The sequence below is a fragment of the Sceloporus occidentalis genome, unplaced genomic scaffold (assembly GCF_023333645.1).
Source record: "Sceloporus occidentalis isolate IW3139 unplaced genomic scaffold, rSceOcc1.0.p SCAF_32, whole genome shotgun sequence".
NCBI lineage: Eukaryota > Metazoa > Chordata > Lepidosauria > Squamata > Phrynosomatidae > Sceloporus > Sceloporus occidentalis.
The window spans coordinates 1,775,507-1,794,388 of NW_028317012.1; the positions used below are offsets into that span (position 1 = coordinate 1,775,507).

An 18,882-nucleotide genomic window follows, 5' to 3' on the forward strand; every position below is an offset into this window, starting at 1 on the left:
GGAAGCACATGCTTCACCCGCGGCTACAGCGGAATCTTTGTGTTTAGGCTTTTTATGTAAATTGTCCCATTTATGACAATCTCCAAGCCGCTAATGATACCTCCAGACTGAGAGGGTGGATGATTGCTCTGCTATAAAAATGCGCAGATTGCAGAGTGTATCATTCTGTATATACAATACAATTTGTAACAATGCATCCCGGGAACATGAATACAGAAGTAGGGGAAGGTGATTGGAGATTATACAATGGGCCATTTTAGGAATATCAGTTTTAAAGTGTTTTATATGCAGGGAAACGACGGTCCCTCTTTTTCAAATGTATCTGTTTGTCTTGGTCTGTCAATTCTAAATTTGTCACAGCCTTTGAATGTATGGACTGTATGAGGCGCTGCAGAAATAATAACAATAATAATAATGAAGCAGTTCTATGTCCAAAAGCAGGCAGTGTTAGGTCGCCCTCTGCTGGAGAAAAAGCGCAACTACATATAAATCAAGGTTCTTGCTCAGGCTATTTCTGTTCTTCCACCAGGGCTAAGAATATTTTTTATCTTGCATGTTGACATCTATGATTTTTATTTGTTCTATATTGATGCAAACCTGCATGGAATTCACTGTCGGTTCCATTAGTATTGTACACATGGAGTTGCCCCTATGTGTAAGATATTATAGAGGGGGGGGGGTCTATGAGGTACATGTAGTGTAAATGTATTGGTCCAACGGAGGAATTTTTTTTACCCCTTTTCTGATATAGAAAAAAGTCTGTTTTTAACCAATGGGTTAAAATGTAGGGCTCTATATTTTTAAATTGCCACAGTAAGCTTTTCCGTATTGTAAGATATTATAAAGGGGGGGGGTATATGTGACACGACTCAACTGTTAATATTTTGGTACAATGGGGGAAATTTTTTAACCCCATGTAGAATGTTGAAAAATGCAAGTTGCTAACTACTGGGCAGATATCTGGGGCGCTATATCTTTACATTTCCACTGTAAAAACACATCGTATTGTAAGCTATACCGTATTTGCTCGATTATAAGACGAGTTTTTTTCCAGAGCAAATGCTCTGAAAAAGACCCCTCGTCTTATAATCAGAATCGTCTTATAATCAGACCTCAACTAGGTCTGACTATGAGACTAAGATCCAGATCTTTCCCCTAGAGGGTTTAGCACTTGAAAATAAGGACAATTCATATGTTAAGAGTTTTTCGCTCACCTTTTTACTATCTGTAAACAAAGGTGCTGACCATTCTTTGTCTTTATATTAATATGTTGTGAGTGTGTTTTTTTTTTATATACAAAACAAAATAAAGATTTAAAATAAAAAAATAATGGAAAAATGCCATAGTTGGCACTTAAAATGCGCACGGGTTTCATCAGGCTATAAAATGAGCATAAAGCGCCGCCTTGTGGACATAATATAAAACGACCCTTAAAATCTGGAACGGTGCAGTTAACCCCAACTATATAGTTACATTGTCACCATTATGGTAGTGGAGACAAGGAAAATAACATCAAACTATTGAATTTGAGTCATGGCAACTCAATGAGGGCTTGTTTACCTTCCAGCCTGTTGTGGGACTTTTCTTTAAGGCAAACCTGCAGGTGTTAATTGAATGACAGCTGACCCCAATCCAAGTTTGGTTCCGCCCCCTGTTTGAAGGTTAAGCTTAGAATGTTCAGGCTCGCCGTGCAGACGATTACTCTGGCTCTGCCGCCCCACACAAACGTAAGGAAAACATCTTGTAACAAACAACTACCGATAGTTTTAATAAGAGATTGTTTATGTGCAACTGCAAACAAGTGCAGTAATATATTAAACACTGGTAACAGTGCAATGTCTGTAACAAAACTTGGGCCTTCCACACCCCCTAGCATGCAATCACTCCCTCTGCTCCCACAACTTAAAATAAAATATTTGCCACACTGGCTGAGTGAAGACAGAGTTAATGCAGTCTTCCATCGTTCTGACCATACTGTAACGTTGGGAGGTCCTCTCCCCCGTAATCATCCCCAGAGTCCCTTTGTCCCCTCATTCACTAAGCTGCACCTCTCTTTTACATTTCTCCCTGTAGTTCAGGGATAGCTCAAATAAACATTGTGGTGTTGGTGTGTGTGTATGTGAGAGTTCCTGTGTAGGTCAGGAATCATGAAACGTTTAAAGGGTCGATAAGACACCTGACTTTCATGCCGCTATGTAAGAGTATTTGCTCTAAATATGTAAGACAATACTTTTGTGAGCTGTGTGAGAGATACTTTTTTCTTTGTTCCTACAGTAAGAATGGATGGAACTGCGCACCTTGCCTATTATTTCAAGTTGTAGTTGAAGTTGTAGCTTCGATTCTCCGGGCTAGGCTTAACCCCCCATTAACCCCAATAATGACACCACACTCCATTGAATATGGATGAGAAAAGGCCACAGCCGATTTTATTTGAGTCATTGTCACGCCAAAACCTGAAACAATAAACATAGGCGCGTTAACAAGGACAATGACTCGAGACACAAATATGTAAATATATACAATAAACACAATGCACACACCAAGCTTGCCAAGTAATCCAGGTACCATAACCAAATACCACTTAAGGGACATACCCAGATGCCCCCACCCTGACCTGAGGTTCCCAGCACCGACAGCCAAGAACCTCCCGCCAGATGTTACCAACAATTCACTTACCACCAAATTAACCCCCTGGATACCTGGCAAGCTGCCGCCAAGAGCCCATCCCTTGACACCTTAAGCTGGATGGACTCCCCCCTAAAGAAAAAAAACAAGGCCTTTTCTATCCCCTCCGTAGTAGCCAAGTTAAAGAAATCAAGTCCGACAGATGTACCCCATCACCACTAAAACTAGGGCAAAACTCCTCCAATGCAACATGTCTAACCACCACCTCGCGACGTCAATGCACAAAACTCGCCATTAACTTATTAACCTTACCACGGCTACGCTCCATAGCTGCACTATCCCTCACATGACGCCAATCGCATCTCGGAATCATCTCCGACCAAGCAAACCAGCTCCAACAAACGCTCAACATCACCCCCATATCCAGGCCCGGACTGGCCATCGTCACATGACCCTGCTGCACGTCTGCTTCCCCTGTGGAGTAGAACAGGTTGTACGCTCCGCTCAGACTTCCGTGGACATCATCAGTTCAAGTGAGGGAGGCTGTATGAAGGAGAATGGGAGATTGAGTGAGTAAATTAATCAGCATCTGTGAAGGAGTGAGTGAATGAATGAGTATCAACGTATGAATGAATATCTGAAGGAGTGAATGATTATCTGAATTAGTGAATAAATATTTGTGAAGGAGTGAATGTGTTTTAGGGGGCAAAGATGTCACAGGAAGGCCCTGAAATCATTTAGTGGAAAAGATAAGGTATTGCATTATTTACTCGTTAATATTTATTTCAAGGATTAGTCGCACTAAATTGTGGCTTCAGGCTTCCCATGTTGAATGACCAAGTATTATGTATGTATGTATGTATGTATGTATGTATGTATGTATGTATGTACATATATGTTTTTTCATAAAAATGGGCTGCTTAGTCTGAAATGTCCGGGCCTTTTTTTTGTCCCAGTCCGGTCCTGCCCATATCATCCCCAGCGTGGAGGCTGTTGCGCCTAACTGCGGCTCTCCGTCGGGCCCAGTACACAAAAGAGTGGCTGATGATCCAAACGATGAAATGAGGCCCTGCAAAGGAAAAACTGAAAAAAACATAACTAGCAGAGGAAAGAAACAACCAAAACAAATCACAGTCAACTCAACAAAAGCAACGGCCTGATAACATCCGAAAATAAGCCAACTCCCACCGACCGATTCTCCGGATGACTCCACCATCCAACCCCAAACGTGCCGCCTCCGTAGCCGCCCCGATCCGGAACGAATGCATCCCAAATTCAGCCAACGCCAACCCAAATTACCAAGCCCCAGCCTCATCACATGCAAAAACTGAAACAGATACTGGTGATAAATCCCGATGAGCCAAGAATGACACCCCACTTGCCGGCCGAACAACCTAATAACGCCGCACGCACGGCACAGGGCAAAGCATACAACCGTACCGGCTTGCCTCGTCGCAACACATCCGTTTTAGAAGACCTCAACCAGATAACCACAGAATCACCCTCACACGCGACATCCCGCAAAGCCAAACCACCTTGCACAGACTTAGTGGGACTAACCAATTCCGACACCCGAAAAAGGCCAAAGCAAAAACCGCCTAAAACAAGAGCACCTCAAAACCGTCAAAACAAATACCCTGCAGCACCCCCAAACAATCTACAAAGTCGTCCCGCAGAAACGCTGCATCCGCCCGCCTACCGTAACGGCTTAGCCACGGCAGTATCGCGACGCGGTTCACTGGCGTTCTCCCTTTTAGACCCAGACTGACCCGAGCATGCACCTGCCTCGGCACGCTTAAAGCACTTGGACAGGCTGTGACTACTCCCACGTTCTCCCCGATAACACTCGCCAAAATACAAAAAGCCCGCAGCCAATTTCCGAAAGTCTTCGGAATTTTCCTCCACCTCTTGTCGGACTTTAAATGCACCCCCAATGGACCCAAGAGACATACGCTGTCTGCCGCGCCGCATCCGGCACCACACCGGCCAACGACCCCTTATCACCCACACCCTCGCCGACCTCAACCTCAGAAGACGCCCCTGCGTCCCCTACGTCTGGCCCTACCGATGGGGGTACCTCACCAGCCAAACGCTCCCCAGCACCACCTGCCACCGGAGCCCCTGGCTCCCACGCCCCCCTAACCCCCGAGGCCAAGCTGGCCCCTTGCCCACAGGCCTCCAACAAAACCGAAGCCCCTGCAACAAACCCTGAACCGACCCACTGACGCCCTGGGCAACGCGCTAATCAACTGCAATAGACACTCACCGACCGATCCCCCGGCTGCACCGAACCGCTGGGCCGTAGAATCCTGTGCTGACGTCGAGGGAACCTGTGGAGTGGCTGCCACCGAACTCGCGCTCACAGGCTGTAAGGCCGGCTGCCGGCGATCCTCAGCATCCCGCTGACTCCTGGAAACAGAAAGACACCTGGAATGTGCTGCCAAAGACCGCAAACCCGATGACCTCTCCCGCCACCTCAACGAAACAACCCCCCCAAGCCTGCACCCCCGTAGCCCTGTCCCGAGATACCCGCCAACCCCCCCCCCACCATCTGAACACCCCGACCCTAACACTGCAAACCCCCCCCTATCACGAGAAGAACGACGCACCAACCAACTACGCCGGGACAGGGAACGAGAACACCTAACCCGCTGAGAACGGCCAGATGCACCGCTCGCCCCCAACGCCCCACCAGACCTGGGAGAACCACCCGCTGGGCCAGCACCCCCGGCCCCCACTAAATCAGCAGAAGAACCCAACATACCACAAAACTTCCAAGGCCCAAACACGCTACCCACAGGGGAAACAGACATACCCACCGACCTCCTACCTTAACCCACCCCCCCTTACGACCCCATGGAAAAGGGAGACCCCTCACAGGACCCCCACCTACAACATCCCCCCCCCCCACCTCCTGCTGCCCCGCGTACTTCTCTGGTCGACTGCTCCCAGCACACGCAGACCGCGATGCCGTCCATCCGGCTCCTCTTCCTCCCTGTCTCCAGATCCAGGGACTCTGCTCCAGGCGACACCTGATCCGGGCCTCCTCTAGGCCCCGGAAGCCTAGCACGACTACTCCTTCTCTTGCAGCTCCGGACACTGGATCCTATGTCTGGGGAGCGAGCTGGCTCCCTGTCCGGCCTCGGTCTCCACCAGCTCCGGAACATCCCACCGTCGCCTGCCGTCCGCCGCCTCCCCTCCGAATCCCGGCCGCCTCCCTGGGAAATACCGGCGCTCCGGCTCCGGAGGCAGCACCACGATTCTCGCCGGGCCTCTCCTCCTCTCCAGGACTCAACCGACACGGCAGACGATTCCTCTTCACCGGCCTTCCAGGCCCTCAAACCGGCTCCAGTGCAGAGCCATGCTCCAACGCAGCCTTCCGCACGCCAGCGAGCAGCTCCTCCATGTCCCAATCAACCCACCAACCTGCAGGGGCGGTCAAAAGACAGCAGGGGTGGGGGAGAAGCAAAGTCAGAAAACAAAACAGAAAAGCCAGAAAGCAAAACAGAAAAGCCAGAAAGCAAAACAGAAAAGCCAGAAAGCAAAACAGAAAAGACAGCTAAAGCCCAACAGCACACGCAACCAAGTAAGCTGAGCCCTGGAAAACAGCCACTTATATAATCTACCCCCAACTCCACCCCCAAATTCAAATGTATTCAATTAACACCTGCAGGTTTGCCTTAACGTGTCATTTTATATTGTGTCCACAAGGTGGCGCTATATGTTAACTGTATAGCCTGGTGCATGTTTACACGCATGAACACACGCATGTACACAAAATATGTTCTGCTAAGCTACTTATCTGTTGTTTGATGCTGTAGGCTGCAGGTATATGGCGGCACAGAGCTGCCTTTTGGATTTCTGTGCTGAGGGCAATATATATTCATATTCAAAGCTGGGTGGCTCTGTAATAGATTTTAATACACTATAAATGCTCATCCCTGGTGAGCTTTTGCTGCAGGAAGATAATGTCTGTGTAATGTATAGTTAAATCTATGAGATTTCTCCAAAGTCTCCTCGCCTATTGAGTTATACATTATACAGGGCCAGCTCAACATTTCTTGTTGGAGGAAACCCCGGGATTGGACCCTTCCTAATAAACAGCGAAATGCACTTCTCCTTCCAGCCCTCTCTTTATTAAACAGAGAGTACCTTGTTAGGTGATACACCTGCCAATTGTACAGCGCTACAGAATATGATGGTGCTATATATATCAGTAATGAATAATAATCACTTTATCGCTCTATACGCACGTACAGTATTTTGTTGATACTAAGAGACTAAAGGACACTTGAAATCTTTATTGTTTTACATTGTGGAGTTAGGAATAAGGATCCTGGGTGCTAAAGGTTTCCCCGTCATCCCTTTTGGGTATCCACATGAATTACACAGTAGAGATTTATGACCATAAACCATTTTCGGCAGCCTTTTAAAAATATATACGTTCAGCATATTAAGCGTATTTAATTGTGTCACCTTCAGCTCCCTTTCTTTTAAACTAAATATCTACAAATAATTCGGCTCATTGGAAATTGGATGAGCCATTAGTTCTTTTAAAAAATAATGGAAAAATGTCATAGTTGGCCCTTAAAATGTGCACGGGTTTCATCAGGCTATAAAGTGAACATATAGCGCCGCCTTGTGGACATAATATAAAACGACCCTTAAAATCTGGAACAGTTAACCCCAACTATATAGTTACATTGTCACCATTATGGTAGTGGAGACAAGGAAAATAACATCAAACTATTGAATTTGAGTCACAGCAACTCAATGAGGGCTTGTTTATCTTCCAACCTGTTGTGGGACTTTTCTTTAAGGCAAACCTGCAGGTGTTAATTGAATGACAGCTGACCCCAATCAAAGTTTGGTTCCGCCCCCTGTTTGAAGGTTACGTTTAGAATGTTCAGGCTCCCCGTGCAGACGATTACTCTGGCTCTGCCGCCCCACACAAAAGAAAGGAAAACATCTTGTAACAAACAACTACCGATAGTTTAATTAGAGATTGTTTATGTGCAAGTGCAAACAAGTACAGTAATATATTAAACACTGGTAACAGTGCAATGTTTGTATCAAAACTTGGGCCTTCCACACCCCCTAGCATGCAATCACTCCCTCTGCTCCCACAACTCAAAATAAAATATTTGCCACACTGGCTAAGTGAAGACTGTGAGAGTTAATGCCGTCTTCCATCGTCTGACCATACTGTGACTTTGGGGGGTCCTCTCCCCCATAATCATCCCCAGAGTCCCTTTGTCCCCTCATTCACTAAGCTGCACCTCTCTCCTTTTTCCTCCCTCCTTACAGTTCAGGGATAGGTCAAATAAACATTGTGGTGTTGGTGTGTGTGTATGTGTTTGAGTGGCTGTGTAAATCAGGAATCGTGGAAAGTATAAAACAGTCGATAAGACACCTGACTTTTAAAAATATTTGCTCTAAAAATATAAGACAAAATACTTTTGTGAGCTGTGTATAAGTTAGAGTGGCTGTGTTCGTATTTACACAACCACACTGTACAAGAACCCTTAGGTATGGAGCCAGAAACCTTGTCCTTTGTAGGCATCCCACCTAGCCACAATGCCACAATGCTGTTATGCGCTTTGTCTCCCCATTTGGCGTATAAAGCCTGCCTGTTCCTGAGGAGATGTGCGTAGGGGCGGCAGGCGAGTGTAATATATCCGTGGGGTGTAGAAGTTTCCAACTACGTGGTGGTGCAAAGGTTAGGTGTAAATCCTCCGATACAGAAGGTTCCCGGTTCGTTCCCCCAGCTTGACTTATGTAAATATATATAAGTTTTTGTGACGAGTGCATGTGAGGATAAGAGGACTACGGAAAGCTGAAATTCTTGGCCACGTGGGTGGCACAATGGTCAGGTGTCTTATGCACCATACTGAAAGGTTGCTGGTTCAATTCCCATGAGCCTTAACAGTAGTGGTGTCCATGGTGTCTGTGGTGGTGGTGTTGGCCTTAGGTTGAGTGCATGAGTTGGTGTGGTTGTGTATGAGTGTGTATGAGTGTGTTTGTGTGTGATGGTGTGTTTGTGTATGTGAGGACTCATGGGAATTGAATCACAAGATAAGGCACCTGTTTTTATGCCGTTATCTAAAGATATTTTGTGCTGAAAAAAATAATAATTGGTCCATACAGCTAATTATATATTTACACAGCAGATTTTTTCCTCAAACACAACCTTGAGGAATCAAACCAACAACCCAGCACATCATAGGCAGCTCACTTAACCATCACACCACAAGGTTCTCACAAATGGCTATGCTCCCCGTGGATATATAATGCCTGCCTGTGCCTGGATCACGGAGCCGGTATATAAATGTGAAACAGAATTGTTTGTGTGACTGCCGTGTGGCATAATGGTAAGCGATCCATCTTCCATCCAAAGGATTGCTGATTCCAATCCCAGCGCGTCGAAAAGCTTTATTAGTAAGAGATATGTCCTTTTTTTATTTATATTACAAAAAAACGTTGCATTTAATAAATGGATTGCAAAAAGCCGTGTGAATTTGTGATTAGGAAGTGAAGTTCATATTCTGGAAATATAACGGATGGTAGACGTTGCTTACAGTCAGGATGTGTATTTTGTTACACTGTGATGTGAGGGATGTCGATGTTGAGGGACCTAATAGTAAGAGTCAATGAGCACCCAATGTCGACTGGCTCCTTTAGTAAAGTTTCCGAGAGAGCGCAAGGGTCCCTTCTGGCTGCCTGTGTTAAACATAGAAAGTGACGGCAGATAAGAAGCATTCGGCCCATCCAGTTTGCCCAACCTCTGAGTCCTTTCCTTAGTATCTGGCCTCATCCTATATCTAGCTTAGCCCTATGCCTATCCCATGCTTGCTTAAATGTCTTCACTGTATTAACATCTACCACTTCTCCTGTATGGTGATTGCATGCATCCACTACCCTTTCTGTAAAGTAGTATTTCCTGATGGGCCCGTTGATGTATGGTGAATAGTACACGATGGCAGGATGCTCATGCTATTGGAACAGCACAAAATATATACGTAGAGAAGCATGTTTCCTTGTATAACATTTTGGATGATTTATAATTTACAATACAAGGCAGAAACTCTTCCTGCTACAAACGCCTCTTGTTATACAACCCAGCACCCTGCTTGCTTTTTCCAACGCTTTACGGCATTGTCTGCTTACCTTTAAGTCATCAGTAATTATTACTCTAAATCCCTCTCGTCTGCTGTCACTGGCAGAACAGCATTCCCAATGCTATAGTTTGCCTCACTATTTCTACATCCCAAGTGCATTCGTCCATAATAGATAAACTCAAATTCACCTACTCTGAAGACTTAGATATACGCGCAGCCGCTATAATAATATATATTTACCAGGAATTGAATCACCATTACGCCACAAGACAACTAGACTTTTTGCTGTTTTGCCATGAAACAAGCTATATCTACATATATTTTGCACTATTTACCTCTCCATGGACATAAGATGCCTGCCTGCTCCTGACTCACACCTGTACCTCATTTCCTCAATCAAAAGTCTATTTAACCCGGGCGTTTCTCCAGCCTTCCAGCCAGAACTTTGTGTTGGTCCTGTGGAGCTGATGCTCTGGTCTTGAGCTTGGAGATTGACCGGCAAAGGTTTGTGAATTCTGTGATTTTGAAATGAATGCAGCCCTCTAGATCTACCCCCCAGAAGCAGAGATCGTTTCTTTAAGTCTCACATAGTCAGGGTATGCATAGTTTTTTGGTACAAGTTTATTTGCCTTTTGTTACCTAATGCTGTGAAAGTAATTTCTTTGTGTTACATAAGTTTTTCAGTAGTTTGGTTACTTAAATGGTTAACTTCATACTTTTAGATGCTCTTTCGCAGTATACAGGAGCTCTCAAGGGCCATAATCCTGTTAGAAGCGGTTTTCTATATATATTTTTTATTTGAAATGTGTTTGTCAAATATACTTTGAAAATGCAGGGTTTGCCCCCTATTAACACAAGCGGGCCCTCCTCACCTGTGTTTTAAGTTATCTTATGTTACATACGGCTTATACCCTGTCTAGCCATTGTACAGCGCTACTTAATATGATGGCGCTATATAAAACAAATATTGGGGCTGGAACTTACCATATGCAGCAAAAATGGCCTCATGAAGTTTTGGGTTGGTCTCCAATTGTTTCCATGGTTTTGTTTTAATCGCCGGCCCCTAACAATGTTTTACTACAAATTGAGGACAAAGAGCCAAATAATTGTTTTACTGAGTTTATTTCAATCTTTAAAGGGTGAAAACAGAAGAGGGAGCTGGGGCTTTGGCACAGGTGAATGCATGCCGGCGGTAAGGCATGAACAGGGGGGGTCACGTGGGTGGGCCGAGTGAGCCCCGTAATGTTAAAATGAAATAAATCCTCTATCCTTATTGGGCCCTCGTAAGGAAATGGAATCCCAGTCCCGGGTGGAGCTCGTTAAATGGAGTCGTTAAAGCTTTGATAGGGGTGCGGTGATCAGACGTTAATTGGAGTCACGCGGGGGTATAAAGGGTAACTAGAGAACTAATGCAAGCTTCTTGTCCCGGCTCTAGGTTTGCAGATCTGTTTGCTGCTGTTCTGGACATCTTCAGACACGGTGGACTCCGTCCCAAGGTGAGCGAGGGGATACCACTGGTTAGACTGTAAGCTCTTTGGTCTGCTTTCTGTCCTTTATTTCTGCAGCTTCTCCAGATCAAACCATTGTTGCTTTGGGTGCACAATCCTCAATGTTATCACCGCAAGTCTCTGCCAAAAGCATAGGATGTCTTTCCCAATCATCGCTCTTTCACTGCAGATCATCGGCGTCCGTGTAAGAGTAGAGTTTAGAGAGAGTCACAAACTTTGGCCCCCACCATCTCATCTCCTCATCTCCTCCTCGTACTCCACGTCCCCTCGGCTCCGGACAACGCCAGCGTGCTGAGGCTGCCCGCCGGGGAGCCGTCTCCTTCCACGTGATAGACCTTTAAGCTGTCGCATGAAAGCGCTTGCTGGATGTAGGCAGCTTCTTGGAACGCGTCGTAGAAGTATCGGCCGAAATCTCCGCAGGTAAAAGAACAGCTCCGCTCCGACGCAGCTGACAGACGTCTCGGAATCGCAGCTTAAGGGACAGTTTCCATGAAGCCCTCCGGTCTTCCTGCAGAAAGCGTGCGCGGCGCTGCTCCAATCACACAGCTGGAGCTCTGTCGCATTGAATGCGTCCTGCAGAGAACATTCACTCGAATTAAAACTGATTGGGAACTCGCTGAGACAGACGAACGAACCAAACGAGCATTCATCCAATTTAACCCGTCCTGCACCAAATCTGTGCTTGCCTACCCCCCCCATAAATGTATTTTGAGTGTGATTTGGGTAATTAAAACATTCCATCTTGTTACACAAGGCAATTATCCCTTTAACTGTTCAGCTGTGTATGAAGCGGCTTAAGGCGTATGGAGTACGGATTGTATCAGAATTCCAGGATCAGCAGCAGCTCCCACCCGTTATTGGCCTGTAATTGTCCATGGTTTGTATTAGTTGGTAAGCGGACCAAAGTCTTAAACTTGCTACAAACTACATATAAAAAATGTAACATTGTATCCCACAAACTCTTCACTCACGTGGTCTTCGTGCCGCCGCATTCTTCGTTGTAATGGAAGATGTTTTTTTCTGGTGTCCTCAAGGTCCCCAGATCCGTGATAAACTCCTTGGTTTATGGTCTTCCTCCTCTTGCAGCGAGACCACAACAGAATTCAGACGATCAGCACTGCGAATGGAGACACAAGAATTATCCTCTTGAAGCATGCAAGGTACTGAATATTTTTTATATTTTAATGCTTTTTCTTGATCCATCATGAATAACAGGGTTGCTACCAATCTTAACTTGCCCTGATCCACCCTTGGTAGGACTTCCAGCGCTGTATAAACCAATGCCCTTGGGTTAATGAATTACCGATCCCCATAAAGGTGGTGCTGAGCCCCCCTCCCGGGTTACATGGGAGGTAATGAGGGAGACGGTGTGTTAAATTTACCTATGATCGTCAGGAGGCAAATCAAGATGCCATAAGAGTGCTGAACCAGAGTCCGGGGCTGAAGACGTGACATCCGCTCCCGACGTACCCCTCTGCACAGAGGCAGGTGAATTTGGCTGGCGAGCGTGGCACGTGCCGTGTTTGCAGGGGTGGCTGGCACATACCGTGTAGACGCAGTGAGCTTCTGTGCTGTTCTCTGTAAGCAGGTATCCTGGGCGGCACTTGTGGAGTTACAGGGAGAGAAGGGGTTAAATCTACCATAACAGCGGAAGATCAGATACATTTTAAGCCAGTAAAACGAAATCATGAAGTGTTTCAAAATGTTTCTTCCTCTTTCATACAGGACAACTATTCTCATTATCCCTCGACACATGGGAGTGGTGGTTTAACAATCGAGAGGAGTGAATGCGGCGTATGGAGTGCAGCTTAACTGGGAATGCTTAGAAAGCACAAGGTCAGACCCCAAAGCTCTAATCTCTTAAATCTTGTGACCCCAGCACGCGTTGGGTGATACCTGCATTCGTGGTTCATCCATAGATCAATGCAGACAAAGCCGCGGCTGCAGGGGCTGCTGCTACAGACGTGGGAGACGCAGCCTTCAGTCACTCTTTCCCGGCTTATAACGGACACCGGCGAGGCCGTTGTGTACTCCATGGGCAGGCGGTAGCCGTTCAGTCTCGCCTTCTTTATGCTTCCCGATTACACCGAAGGAATTGGAGATCAGCGCATGATGGGACAGTGAGAATTCAGCATCGTATGGTGGATTCCAGGTAATGACGGGCAGGGAGAGTCTTTATACCCAATAGATATACAGACGGCTTCTAATCTTACATTCACTAGAAATGCTTTTAGTTTTATTGAAGCCCATTGTTGCGAAAGCGTAAACGCTTACTATCTAACTATTGTTTTTTTACCTGGATAACCCGATTGGTTGATGCTTCCCAGAGTCGCGCATCTCGGAACGACTTTAATTTCTTTGTAGGTCCTGTGAGCTGCTGTCGTCTCTGTGCTCCCCTCCTCCATTAAAGCGAAGCGTGAACTCGTTCTGCATCCTTTCCAAGCCAGCTTTGTTCCACTCTCCGAGATTGTAGGAGACTGTTAGAAGCCCATGCCTCACCTCGACAAAACAAACGGTGCCGTTAGATCCCCGGGTCATGCTGAACCATTGGGTGCTGAAGCTCCGCTATGATCTACAGGCTGCTCGCCATTGCTGCGGACCCGGACCACCTAACAGTGGAGCACTCTGGGCTCTCGTAGCGAACGCTGAAATACAATGACCCTAAAGCTGTCCCATCTACCAGCTGCTCTGAATCGGGAGCTTCAGATGTGGACGCGACTCTACCCAACGTGCTGCATGGCACGTGTCACGGTATGGACTTCATGCTGTGTTTGTTACCTGCAGGTGGATGGATTCGCTCCGGTCCTTAGAAGACAAACGCAGGATGATGCTGTCGGCGTTGCGTGTTCTTAACGTTGCCTGAAAATGTGTCCGCTGCAGATGGAGAGCATGAGGGAGCAGGTACCGGATGTGGCCTCCAGGATGGAAGAAGTGTTCGTGGACATCTGCAAAAGGATGAGTATATAATGCGGATTACGCTATTCACTATGATACTGAAATGATCGCCCAGCAGAGCACCAAGCGGTGGCAGAGCGTTCAGATGTGATGTATGAAGAGTCCTGTCTGGCGGAGCTTTGGCCACAAACATTCGAATGGATTCCTTGATGATCGCACCGCGACTCCCCATTTTCCAATAATCTACACTATACTCTGGGCATTCACAAAGATGTCCTGGTTCAGGTGAGTCTCTTTAATATAACATAACTATTGGTATGAAAAATAGCACTTCTAAATGGCTTAATATAAAACACACTTTATAGTGGGAGACATTCTGATATCAGCAAGGTGGTGGAACCATTAATTCAGGTTTGTCTTTTTATTGTTCTTGTAGAGTTATTACCCGTGAGCGCATCGGTGTAAGCCAAGCCTGTACCTTTTCCGCAGTCCTGGTGAGCGGGTGGGCAATCACAGCTGGGGGTCCAGGGGTCACTGACGCAAGGAGAGTCGCAGGGTGCGGGTGATGAGCAAGCTGTACCCTTCCTCGCACAGCCTGGGGAGCTATTAACTGCCTCCAGTGGGGCTGCTAGATCATACACCTGTGTTAAAGGAAACACACACTGCATCAAGAAAATTATTAGATATCATTCTGCAGGTCAGCACAAAGTAGCTCAGATAACTCGGTGGAAAGCTTTGATACGGACCTACCCGTTACGTTCTTACGGTTCAGTTACCCTTTGTTACCCTTAGAATGTCTATTGCCCCGGCTCCTCACACAGTTTGGCTGCATATCTGCGAGTTGTATGTTAGTGAATATTGGTAATAATACACATTACTAATCAAAGAACTTTCTAATTTATTCGTGTCTTATAGGAATCATTACCAACCTCTGTCCTACGTGATACCAGCCGTGACTATCCTGCTAACCCGCCTGGTTATACCGCGTCCCTCTGCTCAGAGACCCCCAAAGTACCGAAGCTGATCCAGTTTACTGGTCCATCCGCAGCTCCCACGTCCACTACAGAGCAGCCGTCTGCAGTAAGAGGTAAGCGATACTCTGCGTGATAGAAAGTCATTACCTGCTTATTAAGAACGACGTTGCGGAGACAGCCTTTAAAGGGTTTGTGCGGAAGTAGATTGTGGGAACGAGGAGATGACTGCTTAACACCTCCGAGCTGCAGAACGGCATCCGGCTCCCAAAACCTGCAGAGAATGGCATGCATATCAGACACGGGTCACAGTAACACGTGGTGTGGGGCTTTACTACTGCAGATAATATTAAACATGCATAAAAACTATGTCATGACTCTTCAACACTTCCTTTCTTTTCAGGAAAACAATAGTTACCAATAAGATAAGCGTTTACGCTTTCACAACAATGGGCTTCAATAAAATTGAAAGCAATTCTAGTGAATGTAAGATTAGAAGCCGTCTGTAAATCCATGGGGTATAAAGACTCTCCCTGCCCGTCATTACCTGGAATACACCATACGATCCTGAATTCTCACTGTCCCATCATGCGCTGATCTCCAATTCCTTCTGTGTAATCAGGATGCATAAAGAACGCGAGACTGAACGGCTACCGCCTGGCCATGGAGAACACGACGGCCTCGCCGGTGTCAGTTATAAGCCGGGAAGGAGTGACCGAAGACTGCGTCTAAGACGTCTGTAGCAGCAGCCCCTGCAGCCGCGGCTTTGTCTGCGTTGATCTATGGATGAGCCACGAATGCAGGTATCACCCAACGCGTGCTGGGTCACAAGACTTCAGAACACAGAGCTTTGGGGTCCTACCTTGTGCTTTCTAAGCATTCCCAGTTAAGCTGCACTCCATACACCGCATTCACGCCACTCGATTGTTAAACCACCACTCCCATGTGTCGAGGGATAATGAGAATCGTTGTCCTGTATGAAAGAGAAAAACATTTTGAAACACTTTACATGATTTCGTTTTACTGGCTTAAAATGTATCTGATCTTCCGCTGTTATGGTAGATTTAACCCCTTCTCTCCCTGTAACTCAACAGGTGCCCCCCCGGATACCTGCTTACAGAGAACGGCACAGAGGCTCACTGCGTCTACACGGTATGTGCCAGCCACACCTGCAAACACGACACGTGCCACGCTCGCCAGCCAAATTCACCCACCTCTGCGCATAGGGGTACGTCGGGAGCGGATGTCACGTCTTCAGCCCTGGACTCTGGATCAGCAATCCTTAGATCATCTTGATTTGCCTCCTGACGATCATAGGTAAATTTAACACACCGTCTCCCTCATTACCTCCAATGTAACCCGGGAGGGGGGCTCAGCACCACCTTTAAGGGGATCGGTCATTCATTAACCCAAGGGCATTGGTTTATACAGTGCTGGAAGTCCTACCAAGGGTGGATCAGGGCAAGTTAAGATTGGTAGCAACCCTGTTATTCATGATGGATCAAGAAAAAGCATTAAAATATAAAAAATATTCAGTACCTTGCATGCTTCAAGAGGATAATTCTTGTGTCTCCATTCGCAGCGCTGATCGTCAGAATTCTGTTGTGGTCTCGCTGCAAGAGGAGGAAGACCATAAACCAAGGAGTTTATCACGGATCTGGGCATAGCCAGGACCTTGAGGACACCAGAAGAACATCTTCCATTACAACGAAGACCACGTGAGTAAAGTGTTTGTGGGATACAATGTTACATTTTTTATTTGTAGCACTTCTTCTAAATGGCTTAATATAAAACACATTGTATATTGGGAGACATTGTGCTATCAGCGAGGTGGTGGAACCATTAATTCAGGTTTGTCTCTCCTTTTAATGTTCTTGTAGAGTTATTACCCGTGAGCACATCGGTGAAAGCCAAGCCTGTACCTTTTCCGCAGTCCTGGTGGGCAATCACAGCTGGGGGTCTGGGGGTCACTGACGCAAAGAGTCGCAGGGTGCGGGTGATGAGCAAGCTGTACCCTTCCTCGCACAGCCTGGGGAGCTATTAACGGCCTCCAGCGGGGCTGCTAGATCATACACCTGTGTTAAAGGAAACACACACACCCCATAAAGAAAATTATTAGATATCATTCTGCAGGTCAACACAAAGTAGCTCAGATAACTCGGCGGAAAGCTTTGATACAGACCCCGCTACCGGTTGCGTTCTTACGGTTTAGTTACCCTTTGTTACCCTTAGAATGTCTATGGACCCGGCTCCTCGTGCAGTCCGGCTGCATATCTGCGAGTTGTATGTTACTGAATATTGGTAATAATACACGTTACTAATCAAAACTTTCTAATTTATTCGTGTCTTATAGGAATCATTACCAACCTCTGTCCTACATGATACCGGCCACGACTATACTAACCCACCTGGTTATACCGCGTCCCTCTACTCAGTGACCCCCAAAGTACCGAAGCTGATCCAGTTTACCAGATGCATCCGCAGCTCCCACGTCCACTACAGAGCGGCCGTCTGCAGTAAGAGGTAAGCGATACTCTGTGTGATAGAAAGTCATTACCTGCTTATTAAGAACGACGTTGCGGAGACAGCCTTTAAAGGGTTTGTGCGGAAGGAGATTGTGGGAACGAGTAGATGACTGCTCAACGCCTCTTAGCTGCAGAACGGTATCCGGCTCCCAAAACCTGCAGAGAATGGCATGCATATCAGACACGGATCACAGTAACACGTGGTGTGGGGCTTTACTACTGCAGATAATATTAAACATGCATAAAAATTGTCATGATTCTTCAACACTTCCTTTCTCTTCATCCACGCAGACTGCAAACCCAGTGGAGCAGCCGCTAGGCATTAATCCCGGTTTATCGTCTGTGACTGCAGTAAAGTCAGCCCTGATCTCCCGCCCAAGCCGTCCGTGTGCTTCATACCTTCTGTCCTGCATGATGACTACGTGGACTTCACAACTCGTTCGATCCTCTGTAAGTAGCTTTCCTCCGATCCCCTCTGTCATTTATCAAAGCCGTGCGGCAGCGATCCAGAGTCAGGCTGACTCCCTGCACCGAAGTAAATGAAGTCAGTAATTCATCTTCCCTGACTGCCCGACGTTGACATTTTCCTTAAGTAAATTTGACGGCGTGTGACTCGAGTCGTTGTGTATTTGGTGTGACTTGTCTTGGTTATATGTTCCATGGAGAGTTAGCTGAGGGTCAGTTAGTTGAGTATAATGCAGCTCTGTGTCTGCTCTTAAAGATTCACCTTCATTCTACTTCTGTGAGTAAAGGAGAATATTTAAGCTTTCCTGTGGCTGCATTAATTACATGTCTCGCTCACGATGTGTTAATTAACTTACTTTATCTTTTATGTGCAGGTCTATCTGATGCCATTCTCCATCTGTAATGTTCACCTGCTCTGGAAAGCCGAGCCTCAGCGTGGTCAGGTCTTGTCTGAAGATGAGAAGGAGCCGACCGCTCGTAATCTCTTTGGGAATGGAAACAAAACCACATTAACAGCAGTGCGGCTGGAGCAGACTAAGAATGGAATTCAACTGTGATTGTCAATGTAGACTTACTTTTACTTAATGTTACTCATGACTTCATAATTGTATTTGTATCTCTTAGCCTTGTAATTTGTAACTCATTGCACTGTACTTGTTACTTTTTGAATTGTGATTTGTTACTTGTGATTTGTTACTTGTGATTTGTTACTCATTGCATTGTACTTGTGATTTGACTCTCTAATGTACCGTGTAGATATTCAATAAATGTGGTT

At 46.3% G+C, this 18,882-nt stretch overlaps 1 pseudogene; it reads right to left on the bottom strand.

Annotated features, from left to right (window-relative positions):
• The window catches only part of LOC149298463 (neural-cadherin-like), a 150,796-nt pseudogene that overhangs the window by 15,393 nt on the left and 116,521 nt on the right, over positions 1–18,882 (bottom strand).